The following is an 11549-nucleotide window of genomic DNA, read 5'->3' as shown; positions in this document are numbered from 1 at the left end:
GCATACAGGCCGGAGCATAACTGGCCGGGGCGCAACAGGAACAGGCCCTACCGCAACAGCTACTCCTAACGTAACTTAACCTAACCTGCGCCGCCTGTTGCGGTAGGGCCTGTTGCGCTCCGGCCAGTTGTGCTGCGGCGCTGTGGAGCAGTGGCTGTGTTGTGCACAGCGGATTTACTGTTAGCCGGAGTTACCCACAGCTCATTGATATGAGGCTGTGTGTAGATATTGCATGCTGATGGTTGGCGTTGGGCCCAGGGCCTGTTTACGAGTCAATTTTGTTACCCACGGCTGCGCTCCCGTTCCGGGTGACTATGTGAAACCTTTCAGAGATTATGTTTCCCGAACTTTCCTAGTACAGAACCTATAATTTTATAAAACAAAAAAAAATTATCACATCACATCAATCTCCACGTACCTCGCACTCGCAGTGCATTTGTGCCAGCTTGTACGCCACTTAACCAAAACCATGTGATTTTGTTCGATCATTTATTCAAAAGTTTTTTTTATCGATATTTTTTTTCACGCAGAGAATTTTCTCGTCTATACCTGCCAATTGTTTTATTCTTTTCAGTTACTACTAATCTGAGGTGCAGACGATAATTGACGTCCTTCGAATCACACATTTTTTCTAGTGTTCCTCTATTTCTCGTCAGGCAAATGCAAGTACGATACGAGTTAATGGCTGTGCCATGTTCTTTCCACTTCCTAATTTTCACCTTATAGAACGTAATCAGCGTTTAACTTACTATAGTTTTCCAAAATTATTTGTTGATTGCATACCCCCATAATAATAATAAAATCTCTAAGTGTATATTAATGGCATTATAGTGTTTTTTAGCATTGCAACGAGAGGAGCGTTTGGAGATTGTAATGTGTGCCGTTATCTTTCTTTTTCACTCATGAATGCTATTGAAGAACTGAGAAGCACAAGTATTTCGACAAAGTTTAAAAAATCGTATTAATCAATGTTATTGACTTATGTCTGTGTAAAATCCGAGTACAGGTTTTCAAACCTGATCCATGCAAAACTGGCGCTGAAGCCAATTAAAGCGGCTGAACATCGACCAGTCTGCGATTTGGGGGCGCGAGTCAAAGATAAAAACTGTACTCGAAGGTACGGAAAATTAAATCCACTGACATACTTCTGAACTTCGAATTTACGTCAGATACAACTACGAGTCATAGTATTTATATAGATGCCATCGACATCTTCATCACCTAAGAGGCAGTTTAGAGACTTCCGATAGTCAATAACGCCACAGGTGACCTCTAACATTGAACAAATCAGAGATATTCTAGTAGGCAGACAACAACGTGTCAGCATTAACGGAGCCTTATCACCAGACTAATAAGAGTCAGTGCACAGTACGTGGCGCGCCACATGGAAGCCTTCTCGGGGCTGTTTTATTCCTTGTTTTTATAAACGATCTGCCAGTTGTAGTGCCAACAGCATGCTCTATGTTTACAGACGACATCAAAGTTAACAATACAGTTGAGGATGTGTCAAACAAAGGGCAATTGCAAGATAATTTTTTAGGTTTAGTTTACTGGGCTGATACGTGGCAGCTGTGCTTTGATGCTGACAACTGTAAAGTTTGATTAGAGTTAGTTTTGAAATATTGTTGCTGTTATCTTCATATTAATAATTAGTTATTATTGAGCACCGCATTAATTTAGTCAGGTTACGCTGGCAGCGTCTTAGGTTTTTCTTTGAGTTCTTGCGTAGTCTAAATTGGTTACGGAAAAATGTGCAATGAGAGGGTTGCAATGAAACGCTAGTATATTTAAACCGACAACTGGCTTTCAGTGATACCATCCGTCAAATTTATTTATAACCTGATTTAGATTAATATTAGACTGGGAATTCAAGTTCACATCTTATAATAACAAAATCTCTTGTACAGTAATAGAGTAATCCGAAAACAGTCAAAGCTGAAATTCTATCAGTTTACATCACTCAAATTCCCTATTTACCCGAAACGTTGATTGTGTAATTCCCTTGAGTATTACGACTGTCGTAGTAGAGTACCGTCATCGCACGTACGTCCCCGCGGTCGCATTTCACGTTCATTCGGTCTTCATAGCCATAATATCAGCGCTTAGAATGATGTCTCACGGACGGTCTAACTGTAGAATTGATAGTGACAGTGCTTCTGAATAGTGACGTTCATCCACATAGTCGATGATGTTACTCCGAGTTCGTATCCGTATTGTTGCCTGATGATCAATGTGGCCGTGCCATACCGCTACTGCTGATGGTAGTGATCGCACTGTGATGCTGACCGTATCAAAACGATAATTGTTGAGCAGTGCTCGACGCTTGAGAGTTCTGATTGCCGGCGTTATAATCTTTGAACGGCTTCCATCTCATGCTGTCTCACGGGTCACGGCTAAGTCATAGCCGTTTAAATGAATATTGGCCGTCCAAATAAACAGTCACGACCGCTACTTATAGATTTCTGACGTTGTTATATCGGAGTCGTAGTGGTCCGAATGACGCGAAGTTTTGTGCTGCCGTTATTTCTGGCCCCACCGTTCAACGGCCCGAGTCGTCACCTATGTCTGCGGCGATAGCTGCAGACGGGAGCGCAGCCGTGCACCACCAATTTTGTGCACCAATAAGCCATGAATCGAACGCCTTGGATCTCTCCGGACCTACACCAATCAGCCGTGCACCACTCGGCTTTGTCCTCTTCCGGCCTTGTGGGCTGGTTCGACCCACGGCCTAGATACGGACGGCTTGAAGTGTTCACGGCTACGTTCCGGAAGGCAGGAATCATGATGGTCCATTACATCCAGGGCAGTGATGGTCTTCGGCAGGCGACCCCTGCAGACCGTACTGGCGCCATATAACAACCTTCGGGCGCGAACTCTATAATAAAGGCCCGTTTACACTAGGGGCAACGATATGGGCGGTGAGTCACTTGCAGCAGCGCCTCACCGCCCACAAACGGTCACACTTATTTTTGTGTGACGTAGCTCGCGACCGCGCGCTTCGAAGATTAGTTGTCAGTTAAAAGACATCCATGAGGATGGATGTATCCGAATTTGAGCTGTGTACCATTGTTATCGGGTGTGCTGCTGTTAAGAAAAGATATAGGCGTCGCGTATTTGGGTGAAAAAATGGTTGCAGAGAGAAGGCTCACACAAATCACAATTACATTTTCAACAAATTATCAGTTGCGAATGAATCAGGCTTTCAAAATTGTACTAGACTGCCAGTGGACTCGTTTGACAGTCAGCTAAAGAAAATAATGCCACTCATCCAGAAGAAGGATGCTGGAATTGAGATGGAATTCATTTGCAATGATATCCATTTCACGATGGAATTGCGAACGCAACGTCTGAATTTTTTGCGAACCTCGTCAATGGTGACTTGCACACGAAAGTTTCTTGAAACTTCAACTATTTTTACCAGAGGTTGTTCTTTTGCATTTCGACTTTTCTACTCCTTTGACTGAAGTCTCTATAGGCGTTCATGGTCTCTTCAAAGATCAATTAGCTTCTCTACTAGAGAGTGAGTCGAAACAAGTGCGGCGTTTGTAGCCATTGTTAAGGACTAGCGTATCGACAACCTCACTAGAACACAGACAGCTGTCTACTAACTCGCTAAGTGCGGCGCTGGTGTTGCATGAGGCAGGGCGACTGTGAATAGCTAGCTCGGTAATCGCTTCGTTGCCCACAAGAAGCGCACGTAGAGGGACGGCGAGGCGCTTGATGCCCATGTGTTGCCCCTAGTGTGAACGGGCCTTAAGGGCAACTGAACCTGCGGCATGTATCTTTGTATTATTACGAGCTGGTAATCAAAGCGATGACTTCCTGAACCTGCGGCCTACATCTTTGTATCATTACGAGCTGGTAATTGTTATGTGCTTGTTTTTAAAAACGATCTGCCAAATGTGACCTATATGCAATCGTCAATTGAGATCATAAAGCGATAGATACAGGTTATTCAGGAAGCGTTAAAGGACATCGAGATCGAACGATGTATACCAAGTTCCCCCATCTACCTCTGATGATATATGCAGTGTCCTCGCAAACTTAGGTTTCATCAGAAAACGGCGCGCTGAAAGGCCATTGCGAGTCTGGCAAAGGTCGGCCTACGCGATACAATCGGTCATTCTATAACTATAAACAAACTCACTTTCAAGGTTTTCTACCCCGGCCTCGCGGTCAAGTCACATCATGTATTATGTATATAATTGCCTGACATGTCTCAGGGTTTCACTATAACTGCACACAAGCTATCATAACTATTAAAATATAAACTAGAGACAGAATTATTTACGCTTTAGTCCTTCACCTCGGCAAGAATAATAACAGCAAGATTACAGTCAGAGAAAACATGTTTGCAACGCAAGAGTGATGATTGCAAAGTCCACAGTGGAAAAATGTTTGGAGTTTATGTCGACAAAGAATTGATATTTTCAAAGCATATTGAAACGCAAGTTAATAAATCCAATAAACTGCTTGGACTTATCAGACGCTCTTACGAGTACCTACAGTTTATGCAGAAGCCATATTAGCTGTTCTTAGGCGCTGTAGTGTGCCCGAATCTAGGGTTTGGAAAAGCCATGAGGTTATCGAAATTTGAAAGAGACAAAAATTTAGCCCAGAGTGTTCATAGGCGTGCAACAAGGATAATTTATGGCTTAAATGGCAAGTCCTATGATGAAATATTAGCGATTGTGAATTTTTAAGTCTTCGTCATTGACGTCTGCGTGACTTCATTGAAGGGCGTCATGCGCGAACTCACTCATGGTTCATGCAGGGTCCAAGAAGGATTCCTAGAATTAGACAAAAGAACTAGCGTCAAGGGCCACGGTTACCGACTAAAAAAATTGCGATGCAACTCATCCATGCAATGCATGGATGCAGAAGCGATGAAGCTGTTGTTTGTCGCTGCCGTGCGACCGGCCTAGAGTTTGAATACGCCGGGTGGTCACCAAAACTAGAAAATGACAAAAATTTAATCGAGAGTGTTCCAAGATGTGCAACAAGGATAATTCCGGAATAAAAAGGCAATCCTTATGAAGAAAGATTAAGAATTATGAAGCACCCAAGCCTCTGTTATCAACTCTGCGTGGTGACTTCATCGACGTATACAAGTATACCCACGTTTGATGCAAGCTCCCAGAAGGAGTCCTAGAATTTGAAACAAGAACCAACAACAGGGGCCACGACTATACACTAAAAAACTGCGTTGTAACACATACATGCGACAACATTTCTTTTCGTTTCGAGTCATCGATATGTGGAACAGCCTCCCTGATGGCATCGTTGACGCTCCGAATATGAACGCCTTTAAGAACAGACTAAACAAGGCTATGCAGGAGCATGTGTTCAGTCTTGAAATGCCTAGCACCTCATGGACCTGTAATATGTCCAGCAGCTACCTCAATCAATTGTCAGTTATGGAAAGATCGGGTTTAAAAAGCAGGATCCCTTGTGGAATCAAGTCACGTAAAGTATAAGAATCGGCACCAGGCCATGTGACTGTTTATTCAGTGTCGACACTTCTATTCTATTCTATGCGACCATACTTATTCTTATTTTGAGTCACCGACATGCGGAACAGCCTCTCTGATGACATCGTTGACGCTCCGACATTGGATGCGTTCGAGAACAGACTAGACAAAGTTATGCAGCCGTATATATATTATATGCTTAGACATGAAGTGCCTAACACTCTACGGACCTAGTAAAGTCTAGTAGCCATTTCAAACCAACATCTGTACTGAAAATATCTGTTCAAAAGGCCAGTTTCAAGGTCTCTCATGAAAAAGTTGCGAAAAATACAATAATCGGCGAATGGTCCCGGATCTATTATTCAGAACCGACTCTGCTATGTTATGATAAGAAAACACTCATTGGACGCTGGAATACGCTCATAAGTGTTAGACATCGTATCAAATGAAAACCAAGTTATAAAAAAAAAAACAAAAAATTTATAAGTCACTCCAACTTTTCCATTTTATACCCAACTTAAGAAACGCACTTATGTCGGTTTAGGAATTTCTCATGGTTTTAAGAAAGGGCGTAATGGCTGTTACTTGTCTCTATGGGAGTTTCATAAGACAGAATAAAAAACTCAATTTAATAATAATAATAAATAATAATAATAGCTGTTTCAGCGTTAGTAGGCCGTAGGCCTGTCGCCGATTGTCGCCGAATTTGGACCCTAAACTTGAAAAAGTTTGTAGTTTAGGAGTAATCGAAGGATGTATACAAAGTTCCTCCATCCACCTATCGATATATACAAATTAACGTTATATCTACCGTTTTAATTAGCCTTCCATTTACCTGACAAATTCTGAATGGCACATGATACTTTACAATACACCATTTTATAACTCATGAAATATAGTTAGATTATAAATTTTGGGCAGTATAATAAATATTATCAACGTGTTTCATGCAATCGTCAACTGAGATCATAAAGTGATAGATAGAGGTTATTCAGGAAGCGTTAAAGGAAAACTGAGCAATATAGCTGGAACGCTCTGGCAACATCGGAAGAATGGTCGCGCGTGCTCAGACCGTACAATGTGAATAATTTGTGCTGTATTTACATTTTTAGCTTGTATTTTACAACTTTAGTATGCCGCTGGATATTTTAAACATCTGTGCTGATTTAATTATCTCAAAAGTCCAATTATTTGGCATAAGTAATTTATTATCTGAGATTCCATCAATGTTTTGAGACGGTACAACCCACGCCAAAGATGCAAAGCTCTACGCCGCCAATTTGAGACGCAATAGACAACTTTTTAAAAATTCTATTCGCTCTGATTCCAAGAGATTTTCTGATCGCCTCTAAAGCACTTGTTTTGGAGTAAAATATTTGACCTGTATTATTAGAGTTTATTGTTTTTAAGTGTCATTGAACTTAACCGGTACGGTTTAGTGCGGTGATGAATGACAACACTTCAGCGCCACCGTGGCCGGCGTTAGGCCTAACTCAAGCTACACAAAATAGGTCGACTCGTGGCTTCCAACAAGACTATGTTGTCAGGTTTACATTCTAAGTTAGTCAGCTCGGTCAGCTGAACCTAATCTGTTTTGTATTAGCAGCTGTTTAATTCGCGTAAAATTGGACAACTTACTGAAATTTGCTGGATATATTTGTTGAGCGGGAAACTTTCTACTAAGCAGTTGTTGATAACCGTTAGAAACGGTTTGAATGAGTGCAACAATGAATAACAGGCTAAGCAACGACTTGCTCAAAGAAGCCTAATTTGAAGTTATTACCTATATTTGTAATATTCTGTAATTTGTAATTCAAATTTTGAATTACAAATGCACATCAGATCAAGTAGGCTAGCTATGCTAATTGATATAATAAAGAAATCAAGCATACCTAGATAGGTAGTTCCCATTATTTCCAATTGTCATTGATGATTGAGGATAATATTAGAATTTAAAATTTTGAGTGAGAAACTTGTAACTTGTAATGCTACAAAAAATATATTTACAAAAATACAATTATTTGCCATCATATTGGATGCCAGTGCTACTATTTTAATATCATATTGTCTTGTCTAACAGTCTAAGACATCAAATTTTTGTGTAGCCTATTTCTCAGTATTCAGTAAGGCATTTTAATCATGGCTTTGGCTTATATCCTTAAAATCTACAGTAATAACATTGTAATGTTTTCAACAAATTCTAAGCTTGGGTGTAAGCCATTTTTTGTTCTAATTTCTACCACCAAAATTACACATAAGATATCCTAATCCACAATTCCACACAGCAGATACCTACTGACCATGACTTAGGTGGCTACTGGCTAGGGCCGCTAGGCCTTAGTGAGTTAGGGTAAACGCGGTATATTCCGACATCGTGGGAAATTCTGTCACCTCTCTAGTTTTTCCTTTATATTAAGCTTTGTTTTAGTTCCATGCATACCTAGTGGCAAAGCAGAGAGTTTTTTTAGACTCTCCCTCAAGTTCATTTTTGAGTCCTATTAGTAGACCAGTAAAGTAGCCTATCCTGGATACCAGGATTACCAGCATTATCATACCTAAGAAATTGATTTAAATCTTGAGTAAATGAGGAAAGTAAAAATGAACTGATTCTAAAAAAGCTCTGGTTTGCCACTATGGTTACATGCGTTCAATGATGGTTGAAATGGTGACGTCATACATTTGCGCATCAAACTACTGCCAAAACACTAGTCACTAGGTCTTGGCCATCTAGCGTGAAAATATTGAGATAAAGAGAGACAATGCACGCTACCCAGTGAGATCATCGAAAAATGTGTCAAATTTGACAGTTGACCTTGCTCTACCAAATAGTGAATAACTGTTTGTATAGGAAGAATATTATGGTTTGAGACTTTTAAATACATCTGTGAATATATTATGAATCCTTTAAGTATACTTGTATTTGCTGATTTCAAGTGGTAAATAAATTAATATATGATTAAGTTGAGAAATGGATTTAGACACATGAAAACTAATTCCGTCACAACTTGAATTGGACACACACAGATCGTTCCAAGCTGTGTACAAAAATGAAAATTTGCTTAATTAAAAGCTTAATAGTTGTTAATTAAAAGCGTAATTAAGTAGTGTTCAATATTCATTAGTGTTCTAATTCAAAGCCGTGTTGTAGGCCTATTCCAATACAGCTCACACAGCGAACGGAATTCGAACACGTGGATGACTGCATAACGCATCAGTAGAATTTGAAGGGCGGATGGAATACGCCTCACCACGTGCCAAATATAGCCACACACAGTGAGGGAATATAGGGACTTGGTAGGTTTGCATTCTAAAGGCTTTTAAATAAATATGCAACATTTTGTGACGTTTTGTCGTTGCTGACGCGTAGTGCGGTGTTTTGAGAGTCACAGAAAGCAAACAGAACTTGAGTAACGCATACGGTTATTTTTTTTTAAGTTTTTCATTTCTCGATGGGTCCTTAATGTGATGGAATATACCGCATTTACCCTAGGTCCTAGTGACCATATCACAGACTTCAGTATTGGAATTTACCTTCATGTTTCTGAAAACTTGTGGCTTCACCGTGACGAAATTTCAATAGGCTAGGTACATTTTGAATCTCATGGCCCCCTATTGTGCACTTTTCTAACAATAGATAGGCACTAGCCTAATTCATCTGGTGGAAACCTCGCAGTTCCGCAAATGGCAGAAACCTCTAGTTGCGCCCTAAAAGAAGATGTTTTCCACGCTTGATATCGCTGGTGTTGGCTCGTGACCACACCATCATTAAACAGATACAATCTATTATGTTCTCAAAACTTAGCCACAACTTTGTACTATGTTGCACAATCAAAAATAATTCTTAGTTATTATGGGACAATTTAATCCCAAAAATTTTACTTGACAGTAATTTGTTATTTTTATTGACAAGTACCTAGTGTGCTCACTGCTTAGTGTAGTTACTGTAGTAGATGCCCAGAAGCCAGAGATATCTTCTTTGTCATTGTCATTTGATGGTAGGCTCACTGCTTGTGTATAAAACTTCATATTTGTCTTGCCAGTACTATGTTTTGTGGCATTCAATTGTGAAATGGATATAAAGCTGCTTTGATATTGCTAGAAATATGTTTTAGTTTTGTCTTCAATTTAGATCATTTCTATTGAAAGCCAGCAACACAAATGCTGCAACAACTTTGTAAAAATTAGGTACCCCTTATTGTGACTTTTTTCAACGTTGGTATAATAATATAATAATAGCGGTTTCAGCGTTATTAGGCCGTAGGCCTGTCGCCGATTCTTAACATCGCAGAACATTAACAGCATTTTGCGGTCTCAAACTCGCAACTCACTGCTACAATTCTGCTGTGCTTAACCGCCCGTCCTCCTTGCCGATTCTGACCAGAAACTGACGCACAGAGCTGGGATCAAACCTGCGCCTCTCTGCGCCAATCTTGGTACTCTGAACTTTAACCACTGGGCCACCCTGCCACCTGGTATGATTGCATTGTTTTAATGAAAATCCATGTTCAGTGGTCATGTACCTTTAATTATGTAAAAGTCACAAGATTGAATCTGGAATATTTGGCCCTGTCAGCATTTTCCAAGAATAAAAGAAAAAAAATATTTCACAAGTGATTTTTCAAAATTGCATGCAAACCTATGCCATATTCCCTAATAATTAAGGGGAGTGTTTGGTGCAAAAATAGGCAATTTCAAGTTTTTCATATTTTTATGCTCATCTTAAAGCTGACATTCTGACCTATCCAACAGTACCAAAACCATCTCTGTACATTGATTTATGCATTCACAACAGATTGCAAAAGTGTTATGTGTTGTAGAGCTCTTTAACATTTTCTTACGGGGGAAATTACTGGCCAGGCACATGAGAGTAAGGTCTGTGGATGCTGCACTTCTGTCAACTAGCTGTCATGCGGGATGGTGCTCATGCAGTTGTTCTCTAAATCTATGAGTGAATTCAAGCTCAAGTAACACCTTGCCTGGTATCCTTGCTACCATAAATGCCTATACATAACATGCCGCGGGCGCTTGGGTCTTTGCTGCGCTGCGCCTCTTGAACAGTTGCATATGCTCTCACTGCAAACCTGTCTCCTACTAGAGTTTTTAAGCTACAGCAATGAGAGATATACTGTTTGATTTGCAAAGAAAACTTCTAGAGATTGTTCTTAGCTTTTTTCTGTAATTTTGTTATAGTTTGGATTATATTTTGGAAAAAGGGGTGTTTTTGTTATTTTGTTATAATTTGGATTATATTTTGGGAAAAAGGGGGCAGAGGGTGGAAATCAAGAAATTTATGAAAAGAATGTGAAAAATGCCCCACACCCACAAAAGTTAGAATTTTGAAAAATATAAGACCAATTGATAGATATGGTCTTTATGCATCAAATGATATGTGTCTCAATGTTGTAGCTGGAAAATCCTAGGAGATAGATTTCTAAAGACTTCCATTTTTGGATGTTTTTTTAAGAATTTTGTTTTCTTTCATTTTTTTAAAGGGAACAAAAAATGAAACATTCCTATTTTTTGTGAATTTTCTCATTTATGGAAAAAATGTACTATTGTGCTCACCATGTCCATCTGTGACTTCACATTTTTGTTGGCAAGAAAATGCGCTCTCTGTCACTCACTGCAGTGAGTACCAAGTTATATTTTTTGGCTTTACACGTGTGTACCAAGTTTTATAAAGGGATCTGTCTGTAAATAGCCAAGAAAAAATTTCTGCCAGATGTTCTCCTTAAATGATGAAATTAGTCCCGGGCCTTTGCAAGGGGGGAAATTTATCAAGAGCACAGTCATGTTTGTCTTATTTATGGTGATTCTGCCTAAATTTTTATTTTGGCACAAGATTGGTTGTGTTTATTGGGATAGCATAGCTCCAAAATTATTATATCATTCATTGAATCAAATCTTGCTTGCAGCTGCATAGTTATATATGTTTTTGGTATGATAGAAAATTGCACTGCCCACTACTATGTCTTTCTAACAAAATTCTAAATTATATATGCATTTCAATACTTATGCCAAAATTTCTGCTATGCCCTGATGGACAATTGGACAATCCAATTTTGCAGTAATCCAAAA

The sequence above is a fragment of the Hyalella azteca genome, unplaced genomic scaffold (genome assembly GCF_000764305.2).
Source record: "Hyalella azteca isolate HAZT.00-mixed unplaced genomic scaffold, Hazt_2.0.2 contig3814, whole genome shotgun sequence".
NCBI classification, from domain to species: domain Eukaryota; kingdom Metazoa; phylum Arthropoda; class Malacostraca; order Amphipoda; family Hyalellidae; genus Hyalella; species Hyalella azteca.
Note: the sequence above shows the minus strand (reverse complement) of the source record.